Source organism: Triturus cristatus, chromosome 3_2, assembly GCF_964204655.1.
Source record: "Triturus cristatus chromosome 3_2, aTriCri1.1, whole genome shotgun sequence".
Taxonomy (NCBI): Eukaryota; Metazoa; Chordata; class Amphibia; order Caudata; family Salamandridae; genus Triturus; species Triturus cristatus.
In genome coordinates, this window is record NC_140584.1 from 684,199,835 (window position 1) to 684,205,912 (window position 6,078).

A 6,078-nucleotide genomic window follows, 5' to 3' on the forward strand; every position below is an offset into this window, starting at 1 on the left:
AATATGACGTTACCATGTCTACACATACTTGAATGTTGTACTCAAATAGTAATTCGTAAAAGAGATTTTATCAACATAATGATGCGTCGTACATCGTTTCTTTACATGTTTGGATGTTGCTTTCAAATAGTAGTATGCCAAAAACGTTTTATAAATATAATAAAACGTTTTACACCACTTAAATATGGCGCCTACTCTGGAGATAATGGAGTTTTAGTGCAAATGGGTAGGATATGACGTCATCGCGTTCACACGTTTCCTGAGGTCATATTTAAATAGCAGCGCGTAAAGGAGACTTGGTGTTTATCCACTTTTTTACTCATAACCGGGCGACGTCGCTGTGTGTCACGGTCACAGGTGAGCAAATTCTGGGGGCCTTATGTATGGTGTTTATATGGAAAGTAAATGGGACGTAGACCCTAGTACGAGGGGTGTATTGCTTTTATGATATGTACCCTATTGCGTATCACGTTATTTTGTGATACACACTTTCAAACAACAGAGATTGCGAGCGCACTTTCAGTTAGCGTGCTTCGTTCACGGCGCAATTTCCATAGCGTTCTGGGCTACTCTAGATGCTGATGTATGCAATCTGTTTTTGGTTGAGTGCATTGTCCCAATGGTATGATCTTTACTTTGCATCGCGTTGTGCTGTAATACCTACTATTACACAATGGAGTTTGGGGGCGTTTTTTTGGGTCAACGTATGTCTTTTGCTTGGCGCCTTTACTATGGCGTTACTGAGCTCTCCCATGTTGGTCATATTGTGCTTTGATTTGTGCACTTCACTTCAGTTTGTGTGCACCTCGGTTGGGACGTGCACAATCTATTTGTCTCACTTGGGAACTGAGTCAGCCACTGTTTAGATCGGTGCCCTACGTGAACAGATTCTCTTATACAGATCTGGCTCATGCTTGCTCACTGTGCCTGACATATAGATATATAATATACTGACAATCGGGTTCTAAAGAAGTATCCCCATTTTGGTTTTATTGCTATTTTCACCCTTTTGTAATAAATGGTGGGTTAACCTTACTGTGGCCACTTGTTGATTGGGTTTGGGTTCTGTGTTACTGGAAAACCGTGTGTAACGGTTGGTAACAGTCGCGTTCTCGATATATAATGCTCCTGATAACGTATGATAACTAGTTGATTGCTATATAAAAAACTATATGATTTTGGAAACCTTTGGATTGCCTTTCATGTCCTGACTCACATCTCTTGTCCTTGTAGGACCTCATCCTTTGGGTGGAGAAAATCCATCAATATGTGCATCAAAAGAATTTTTGTTACATGTTTTACTATTTTGCTGCTACTGGTTATTATATTGGACAACGTTGGGACTGGAGAAAAGCCACCCTTACTAATTATGCATTTTGGATTGCTTTAAATATATCAACATATGAAACAGCTGAGGTAGGCCCTATGGACATGTCTTGTTCGTCACATGTCATATATTATAACACAGCAGGGGTTTGATTTTATCAACTTTGCTTATATGACAGAATTATCAGCTTTTGAAGATTATTGGTTATTTGATACCGAATGGTCGTTCCCAATCTGAATGCTTTTGTACAAACAATACAATTGGTATGTAGATTTTTGATTTAGAAAATATGGGTGCTTTTTTCTATGGTGTGTATATATTTTATTTAGTGCACTGTGGGTGTTTTAAGACTGTTTGGTTGGTTCTAGCAGACTTTCCTTTACTCTAGGTGATGTGCTCTCTCCCTGCCCTTTTGGTGATGGTTATCTTATTCCCTATTGAATATAACATTCATATCTCTGAAGCTGCTTAAGTTATTATAGTATTTTCAGCTTTTGCAAAAGAATGCCTCTATAATTGATGCTTGTTGAACTAAAGTTCATTTTAATTGGAGGCTTATCGAAAATGAGTCCGTTACAGTTGTTTATAATTGATTTTTACTAGACAGTCACTTTGGAGTTGGTGTACTGTATATGTGTTTATGAAATGAATACTATATTGTGCAGTAGATGCAAAAATATAGAATTTAAGGTAATATGTGGACTTGTGTCTTTTAATGAGTTTGTAAATATATAATATGTTCGGTAAAAATTCTTCTTAAAAAAGTAAATTTGTGATTTGTTGTTTTATGTTTTGTATATATTAGAATGGAATAAGTGTTTTATGTATTCATTTTTGTAAAATTTCAGCCCTGAAGAAGTCCCAGTTGAGTGGGACAAAACGCGTTGGCTGAAGGTTTTTTGATTGAAAATAAAGGAGATTACAAATCTACTGTTGGGACAAGTGAATTCTCTTTTATCATCTGTATCCAATTGGATTAACATGGGCATTTAAGTTTTCTTGCATTTGTGCCAAGAAAGGTGGTGCGGTTCTGATCTAGTATTGCATTGATTGTTTCATGTTTTAAAGGAAGCACCCCTGGGCAGTGGGTGTTTTCAGAACCTGCGCACAGATTTACATAATTACTGCAAATTTACTGGTGTTACTGTTTATACTGGTGCTGCGTTAGTGCTCTATACCCAACTGTCCTTCTGGTACAAATACACAGTAGTAATGTCAAATCCAGAAAATAACTTAAACTTCAAGTTTTCAGTATTACTAAATCCCTAAGGTGCATTTCATGATTCCAATTGTTCTTAAAGTTCAAGTGTTAAAAAATTACATAATTGCTATAAAGTATAAATTAAACATGATAAATTCACCATAAAAAAGCATCAAAATATGCATGTATCATCTAAGCAATCAACTTCAAATAATCAACAATGGCCACATGTCAGACGTTGACAAATTGTAGTTTCAATTTCTTTTCTCCCAACATTGTTTATATATATATATACATTTGTACAACGAATAATAAACCTAATTTACTTTTTAGCCAGATCCATTTCCCAATTGTAACTCCAGTGGATGGTGAAAAACAGCAAACTCTACAAGGATGCAAAGGGACTTGGGGGCATGGCAGGAGGGGGCCATCAGTCATATTGACAGGTGTCCCCTCAAGTGTCCAGGTGGCTCGGGGTGGGCCTGGGGACTTCTGCTGCTGACAGTGTGGCAATCTCAGAGACTGTGGTGGTGAAGCTCCGGTGGCAGGGCCTCTGAGCTCATCAAAGGGAGCGGAGGTGAAGGAGGGACATTGCTGCTGCAAGTGGGAGCTCCCTGTGTGCCTGGACGCCCTTGGAGGGGGCTAGGGACCCTTGCCGTGGGCTGCGCAGTGCTACAGTATCCCCCTGTGAGAGTGGACAGAGGTGAGGGGCCTTGTTATAGCAGGGCCAGCCTCAGAGTTCTGGACGGCCCAGAAGGGGCCTAGGGGCTCCCACTCCTACATATGTGTTGATCCCGAGGGCAGTGACATCGAAGGTCTGGTGGCAGGACCTCTGGGCCCATCAGGCAGATAACGCCTCGCCTGAGAGGATGAGGCAGTGGCATGCTGGGACTTTTCCTTCTCTCCCCCCTCGAATCTGAGTGTCACACGGTGATCCTTGCGAGGAGTGGGCGGGGCCTTAGGGGATTAGGAGATGCAGCTGATGGAGTCTACCATCTGGACGTTGTTCTCCTTCATTGGTTCCCCCCAGTGGACTGTGATCCAGGCCTGGTGACAGATTTGTGCCGCTGCCCCTCTGGATTTCTGCCTTGCCTGTGGGGTGCCCAGACCGGGTCACTGCTGGCCCCTGCGGAGCGGGGCGCTATTCCTTCCCCGCAGAGGGTCATGCCATAGAAGCACCGCTAGACTTCACCTGTCTCCCCGGTGTCACTAGACCTGGAGAGCGGTTCCAGGGTATGGTGGGCCTGAATATTATGTTGCCTCCCCACTCTTGGGCTGCTTGTAGTTGAGAGGGTCCCCCCTTGTTCTCGGAGGGGCCATCATGAGGGGGCAGCAATGGTGCGACAGTGGACAGGAAGGACATCCATAACACAACTACTGTGGAGGCCTGATTGTGGAGGGGGTATTGCCTTTTGCTCCACCCGGGAACAGACCCAGCCGGGCATAGAGCCGTTGGCTGCAAAGCTAAATACTATCGTAAATGCCATCACAGTGACACAGTTAGACCTGGAGGCAGGGTCGATGCCATATCACTTGAAATGAGACTGTTGCGCGAGGACCAGAAGACACTCTTGGATAGAGTGAAAGGGGTGGAATCTGCCATTTCTGAATTGCAGCCCAAAACCCACTCCCTCACTACGCAAGTTGGAGATCCTACTGGTTGGATTTGGCAACTGGAGGGAAAATTGGATGACCTGGAGGTTTGTTCCAGCCGCAATATTAGCCACATCATTGGTTCCCCAGAGGGGGCAGAGGGAGGCGACCCCACGGCCTTCTTCGAAGTCTGTCTCTCTACGAAAATAACACCTGAGGGACTCTCTACCTACTTTTAGGCCTGGGCGGAGTTCGCAGAGTTCCACAAAGAGACCACAAACCTCTGCTGTGCTACACAGTATTCCGAAAGTGGCAGAGTGCGTTCAGTCCCGCCATTTGTGCTGATTGTTAGCGCCAGGTGTTTGTCCCACACTAGAAAATCTGAGCGAACAGCACCATGCGCAACGCAAGAGGGCTCTGCTTCTTTCTGACACTCAAATGGATGTTCTACTCGAGCGGCAGCTTCTTCAACGAGAGCGGAAGGTTTCTCGACGTGAGCGGTCACGACCATCCGCGTCTGCCGGTGTTGAGAAATCTCGCTATGTGGTGGTCTAACATTTGATTTAACTTGTTCACACTCACCTTCTCAATGTTGGCAAGCACAAGCGAGGTAAAAACTCTGCTACGCTAAGCGTAGGGAAGTTTTTCAGAACTCCATGTGCTCCGCAGATTGCATTAAAATCTGCAAACAGAACAGAGTTCACCGCCTAGGCCTACCCATCTTATGGTCGAATGTGCACACAGAGTGCCTACATACCCCCACCTGGAGCTTCTCTGAGGCCTGTGGTGGTTAAACTGTTGACTTCAGGGACCACAACACAGTGTTATAAGCCACTGGATGAATGGCCTGTGTCACATTTGACAATGCTCCGAACCTCCTTTTTTCAGATTACACGCTGGTGGTCCAGCAACAGAGAGCATCCTTCACAGGCGTGAAGCGCAAGCTGCAAGAGGAATGGCTGAAGTACTCTCTTTTGTTCCCCGTGAAACTTAAAGTAATGTTAAGTGGCAAAATATACTTCCTCACAGAGATGCATGGACAGGGTTGAAAACCAGAAGCACACTTCCTCCCACAACAGTGACCCGACACTGCGTGGGTTGGCTCTTGACCCTCCCCAAATGGGGCAGATGGAAATGGAGTAGATAAGCCCAGAGATGCCCCAGAGACACGGCTAATGCTAGTGTCTCTGGGGCAACATCATCTGCTCAGGCGCACCACGAGAGAGTCTCGGCCCTGGCCATGGCATCCCATCTACAGGACCCCACCACGGCCTGCATCATGGAGGGGTCTTAAGAGGCCTGCTCTAATGTGGAATCTGAAATTTCCTGGCTGAGTGTACTGTCTATTGCTCACCCCTCTGTTACACTGCAAATGGCTGATGATTTGCTGTGATCATCTGCAGCACTGCCTCTTACCAACTAATGAACATTCTGACCTCTATGCTGAAGCCTTCTCCCTCATGTCAGGTCCGAGGCGCCAATGGACCATGTAACTGTAGTTGGACCCTCATCATGGCTACCTGGACATGGCATTGTCTCCACTCCGGCGGGCCTGCTAACACCCCCCGCATCAGGAATCCTGCAGGCCTTGGATTGCTTGATTCCTGGGACTGTGAACTCACTGGTTAAAAGACCACAAATTTTGATTCCTATTTGTTGCCTAATTGTAAACAAAAGAAAATTTCTGAGCATCTTTTGTGCAACTCTAGCTAATGTGTGTATGTTTTGAAATGCCTGTGTGATATGCAACATGTGGGCTTCACAATTTTCCCTGTTAAGAAATGAGGATTGGAACATCTACGAGCTATCAGGAAGTCCGACAGTACCTATCCTATAGTAAGGCATTATGAGAGATTTCATGAACGTAACTCTGACTTGTTAAAATTCTGTGCGATTGACAGGGTGAAAATGAACATAAGAGGAGGTGATTGTGAGAAATCCCTGAGACAATTGGAAA

General features: G+C 44.7%; 1 long non-coding RNA gene across 1 annotated transcript; it reads left to right on the forward strand.

The window, feature by feature from the left end:
• The first annotated feature begins 289 nt into the window (after positions 1-289).
• On the forward strand, positions 290-2,243 carry LOC146857963 (uncharacterized). Its single transcript, XR_014979633.1, has 3 exons — positions 290-357; positions 1,234-1,416; positions 2,176-2,243. It is a non-coding gene; the product is annotated as an uncharacterized LOC146857963 (long non-coding RNA).
• The last annotated feature ends 3,835 nt before the right edge of the window (positions 2,244-6,078 follow it).